Source organism: Equus asinus, unplaced genomic scaffold (genome assembly GCF_041296235.1).
Source record: "Equus asinus isolate D_3611 breed Donkey unplaced genomic scaffold, EquAss-T2T_v2 contig_197, whole genome shotgun sequence".
Lineage (NCBI taxonomy): Eukaryota > Metazoa > Chordata > Mammalia > Perissodactyla > Equidae > Equus > Equus asinus.
In genome coordinates, this window is record NW_027224846.1 from 158,868 (window position 1) to 165,150 (window position 6,283).

The 6,283-nt window shown below is 34.8% G+C and overlaps 1 pseudogene; it reads right to left on the bottom strand.

The window, feature by feature from the left end:
* Positions 1 to 945: 945 nt before the first annotated feature.
* On the bottom strand, positions 946 to 1,884 carry LOC123276703 (olfactory receptor 2L5-like; annotated as a pseudogene).
* Positions 1,885 to 6,283: the final 4,399 nt, after the last annotated feature.

A 6,283-nucleotide genomic window follows, 5' to 3' on the forward strand; every position in this document is an offset into this window, starting at 1 on the left:
GAAGACTGGCCCTGAGGTAGCATCCATTCACAGCTTTCTCTACTTTATAGGTAGGATGCCTGCCACAGCATAACTTGACAAGCAGTGTGTAGGTCCATACCCAGGGCCCAAACCGGTGCACCCTGGACCGCCAAAGCAGAATGTGCTAACTTAACCACTGAGACACCAAGCCGGCCCCCAACTGAGTTTGTTTTTTAACATTACTTAGGATGTAAACTTTGTGTGTGCAGAATGTCATGGGCGATTGTGGGAATGTCCTTGATATTCCTAATTCCCATTAATTGACAAAACCTTTGAAACACTCCTCTTAAAATTAACTTCACAATTTCCTTGACTTTTGTTAGCACCTCCAAGTTTTCATTGTTGATCCTGATGTACTCCTGATGTTAAATCACTTCCCTAGGATTCATCACCCTAAAAGAGACAAGAAAGAGAAGTCCGAATCCCTGCTGAAGTTTCAGCTAAGTCCCTGTAATAAGTCTCTCTAAATTGAAAGAAAGATTAACTGGTAAGTTATGGGTCTACCGTGAGAAGACTAAGAAGTCTTCTGAATTTCAGTTAGATCTTGACATTCAGGAAACACTTATTTTTCTGTTTTAGACTTATTTGAAAGTGGTAAAACTTCTATGCTGAATGACAATTTCAGTTAGACAGTTTCCATTTTCCTTTCCATGACCAAGAACCATTTTCACTGACAGCATATCAGCAAAAAATAAATGCATTTGGAAATGAATTTGAAGTTAATGTGAAAATGCACCATGAAGAACAAAGGATAAGGGTTGAAATGATTAGTTTATTGCAAAATAATTTTGTCCAGACATGAGTGATTTTCTTCTGCTCTAATTTTAGTTCTTGCACTCTAGGCATAAAATAATAATTCTAATTACTGTACACTGATACATGAACTTGTATCCAAGTCCTGGCTACACATGCAAAAAGCTCTGCCTACGTTTTTACAGCACAGATTCTCTGAATTACCCTTCTTAGGGCCCCCATCACCTCTCTGTTTCTCAGGCTGTAGATGATGGGGTTTAGCATTGGGGTCAGGATGGTGTAGAAGACAGCCAGAACCTTGTCCTCTGTTGGAGATCTGAGGGATCTTGGGTGCAGATAAGTGTAAACAAATGGAGCATAATAGAAAGTCACCACAGTGAGGTGAGTGCTGCAGGTCGAATTGGCCTTCTTCCTCCCTTCTGGTGAGTGCATGTGGTGGACAACAAGGAGAACCTGGCCATAGGAGCATGCAATACCAATAAAAGGCAACACGAAGAAGAGGGTGGTGCTCACAAACACTGTATACTCATAAACCCAGGTATCCATGCAGGCCAGAGTCAACATGGCTGGGATGTCACAGAGGAAATGGTTGATGGCCCTGGATTGACAGTACGGGATTTGGAGGGCTTATGTGGTGTGGGCACAAGAGTTGATAGAGCCCATGGTCCAAGATCCTATTATCATCAGCACACATACTCTTTTGCTCATATGAATGGGATAGTGGAGAGGAAAACAAATAGCTACATAATGATCATAGGCCATAGATGTCAAGAGCAGTGCTTCTGCAACTGCTAAAGTCAAGAAAAGGAAGCTCTGAACCCCACATCCAATGAAGGAGATAGACTTTTTTCCTAAGAAATAATTAGAAACCATTTTTGGAACAATGGTGGAGATGTAATTCAAGTCAATGATGGAGAGCTGACTAAGTAAAAAGTACATGGGTGTGTGGAGCTGGGTGTCCAGGAAGATGAGATGAATCATGGACAGGTTGCCAAACAGAGCCATTAGGAAAATGAGAACAATAAGAATGAAGAGGAACAGGCCAATTCTTGGTGGTGGAAACAACCCCAATAAGATGAAATCAGTGGATGTTTGATTATAATTTTCCATAGGGGAGCTGATATTATTTTTCCTAGAGTCAAACAAGAGAGTAAGTTAAGTACAAAACTATAAGCTATTTTTAACTTATTATTGTAGTCAGACTGTGTATTACATAAAATTTTATGGCTCTTAAATGAACTGAACTTATCCATTTGAAAGAAAAAAAATCTTATTTTCTAATCCAGACATTGAAATTTGAATATGCAAATATTTGTGGCCAAAGTGTTTTCTTAGAAATCCTTAAAATTATTTCAAAACAACATTTGAATTGTGACTTTATTAGGATAAGTGTGTTTTACTACCCTACACAGACTCACATATCATCAAAATCAGGTGTTGTATTCAAAATGTAAGCATAGAAAATATATGTAACTGTATACATTGTATAGTTCTAGTATCAATAAATGTTTATGACCCATAAGGGATGATTTTTCTTTCGTATTTAAGCCCTAAAACTTTCCTCTAATCCTACAGTAGCCTATCAGCTCATGTTGAGGAGTTATATTTATTTCTTAAATTTACTTGGCCAAGTAATGACAAATCTTTCTTGAAGTTAGATGTTTTCTTGAAGTTAGATATTATAATTTGGCTCATCTGTTCTTAAATATTGCACGAATCCTTATTGTTAAGTGCCACTTACACAAAGTCATTCTCTTCTGCCTCCTCACTCAAGTTCCGAATGCTGCAGTTAAAGAAGACCCTTTACTTGAAAATCTCTACACCATGCTCAGTGTAGCTTTCAGGACTTTGCTCAAGCTCTTCCAAATGACATGTTTTCTATCTCTCTGCTTCTCTAACATTTATATAACATCATACATTACTTTATAACACTTTGTCTTACTCATTCCTTTCTTCCCTTTGTTTTTCTTGTATTTAGAATCATTTCCAATCCTAGATAAGTATGTGAATTTAAGCACACGTATTTATCATCCCTCCCTCTTAAAACTCAATTATTATGATGATTAAGAAATAGACATGTTACAAATTAAAAGTCAGCAGGTGAGCAAAAGGCACAATGAGAGATGAAATAGTTGAAGACTCTGAAAGAAGGAATTTGGATAGAGAAACATTCAGTCACTTAAATGGAAAAAAGGAAATAGTACTCTGAGAGTCCTTCCTGGAGGTAGGAGGAGGAATTCTCCTCCAGAGACATTGTAAGTGAAGAAGCTCCACACAGTATGTAAAGTTCTAGTCTGGCATGTTATTCTAGAGTTGAATGCTACCAGACTTTTAAGGAAGTTTCCAAAATGAAAGAAGAAGATGAACAAATGTACATACATACACACACTTATTCACACACACTCTGCACGAATATACAGTGAGTCACACATCATTGTAAAAATGCAGAAAGAGAATGTACTTTTCAAAAATGGGAATCATATCATCAAAGAACTGTGACATATTATCCCACAAGATAAATATTATGAGACATGTAAAATAGTTTCAGGTAACAAGAAAGCCTCTTACAAATTAAAAACTATGAAACTGATAAAAAAAGATTGAGTGAAAATTTCAAAGACAAAGTGAAAATATCTATCAGAATGAAAAGAAAGTAACAGCAATAGCAACAGAAAAAGATTGTCATTTTGCAAGGTAGGAGAATTAGAGAATTAATACAGGGAAACCAACATATGCTTATTGTCTTTCTTAGAAAGCACATAGTAAGATAATAATGGAGTTATTATTATCAAAAAAACATTTTTTCAGAATTGATATGTATGATACACCATATTCAAACAGCATGAACAAAACACAGAAAAGTAAATGAGAAATATTTTATTGAAAAATATATTCTTGAAAATTCTAAATATCTTGAGAACATTTTCTGAAAATTTTCAGTATTGCCTATAAATTTACAATTCTAAAAGTGCCTTGACAGAGAAAATAGTAATAATAATGAGAATACCTACATATAGACATAGTAACTAAAAGATCATCAGGTTTTACAATAATTTATATTTTTGTATTTTAGCGATATATACTAGACAATTGAACAATGTTGTCAATTTCACAGCCCCACACACAAAGTGGATGTAATGATGTTGAAAAGATGGGAAAATGGAAAACAAGATGGAGGTGGTGGCAGGTGGAGGGAGAAGGGCTCTATTCTAAAGAGTGCACAAAACATCTCTTAGAACCAACAATCTAATTCAGCAATGTTGCAAGATACAAAATCATTTGTATTTCTGTACGCTAGTAAATGTGCGACCCTAAAAAGAATTTAAGAAAGAATTGCATTTATAATATCGTCAAAAAGAATATAATACTTAGGAATACACTCAACAAGGAAGGCAACATCCTTGTGCACTGAGAATCACAAAACATTGCTGAAAGAAAGTGAAGAAGAGACAAATAAACACAAAGGCATGTTGTGTTCATGGATTGGAAAACTTAATGTTATTCAGATGTCAATACTACCATAAGGAAAATTCCGATTCAATGAAATGTCTATCGTGATTCCAGTGAGGTTTTTTGCAGAAATAGACAAATACATCCTAAAATTCATATAGAGCCTCAAGTACCCCAAATAGCCAAAACAATCGTATAAAATAATTTTCTGATTCAAGACTTACTACAAAGCCACAATAATAAAGTGTAGTATTGGCATAAAGACAGACACAAATCAATAAACTAGAATACAGATACCAGAACAAACCCTTCACATATGTGGTCAAATGATTTTTGACCAGGGTCTCAAAAACATTCAGTGGGAACTTCTTTTCAACAACGTGCAGAGAAAACTGGTTATCCACATGCAAATAATGAAATTGTACCATTACTTTTCACCACACACAAAAATTAACTTAAATGGATCAAAGAGCTAAACAGAGAACTAAAACTACAAAATTTTAGAAGAAAACATAGGGGAGAATTTTCATGACATTGGATTTAGCCGTGATTTTTGGATATGACAACAAATGTATGTACAACAACAAAAATGTAGATAAGTTGGATTTCATCAAAATTAAAAGAAATTCTGTGCATTGAAAATCTTTATCAACAGAGTAAATCAGCAACCCACAGAATGGAAAAATATTAGCAAAATATGTATCAGATAAGGGATTGATACAAGAATTATATAAAGACTTCCTACAACTCAACAACAACAACAGAAAATCTAATTTAATAATGAGGAAAGCAACTGAATAAACATTTTTCTAAAGAAGGCATAGAAGTGGCCAATAAACTCAGGAAAAGATGTTCAACATCACTAATTATTAGGGAAATTCAAATCAAAACTACAATAAGATACCGCCTCTCACTCATTAGGATAGCTACTATTTAAAAAAAGAAAGAAAATAACAAGTGTTAGTGAGGATGTGAAGAATTTTTAACACATGCAGTGTTTGTGGGAATGCAAAATGGTGCAACCCTTGTAGAAGATGTTATGACAGTTTCCCACAAAAGTAAACATAAAATCACCATATGATACAGCAATTACATTTCTGAGTATATGTCCAAAAGGAATGAAATCAAAGTTTAGAACAGATATTTGCACATCCATGTTCACAGAAGCTTTATTCACAATAGCTAAAAGGTAGCAGCAACACAAGTATCCATTAACAGATTAATGGATAAATAAATATGGTGTATATATATATATATATATATAATGGAATATTAGTCTTAAAAAGGAAGGAAATTTTGCTACATGCTGCAATGTGGATAAAACTTGTAGATATTATGTTAAGTGAAATAAGGCAGTCACGACAAGCCATACACATAATTTCACATATTTGAGTTACCCAAAGTAGTCTAAAGATGAAAGTGGAGAGCTGGTTGTCAGGAGCTGGGAGTTGAAAGGAATGGGTGTTAGTGTTTAATGGATACAGAGTTTCAGTTGGTTAAAATGAAAATGTTCTGGGGTTATGATGGTAATGGTTAGACAATAATGTGAATGTATCTTATTTCATTGAACTATATACTTAAAAATGGATAAAATGGGGGGCCTGCCTCATGGCATAGCAGTTAAGTTTGTGCACTCTGCTTTGACAGCCCAGGGTTCCCAGGTTGATGCTGAGCGTGGACCTATGCACTGTTCATCAAGCCATGCTGTGGCAGCATCCCACATACAAAATAGAGAAAGATTGGCACAGATGGTAGCTCAGCAACAACGTTCCTCAAGCAAAACGAGGAAGATTGGCAACAGATGATAGCTCAGGGGCAAAAAAAGAAAATGGACAAAATGGTAAATTTTATAGTGTGTATATTTACTACAGTTAAAATAAAAAATTAGAATTTAAATATAACTTAAAATATTCCATATTTGGAACTTCAAATATATTATACAAAACCTATAGCGGAGTCCAAATCATGTGCAGATCAATTCATCTTTGAATAAGGTGTAGCTTCTGACATGTTGTAAAGGAAAAATTAGGAAAGCAAATTTTTTCATAAATGTCATTTG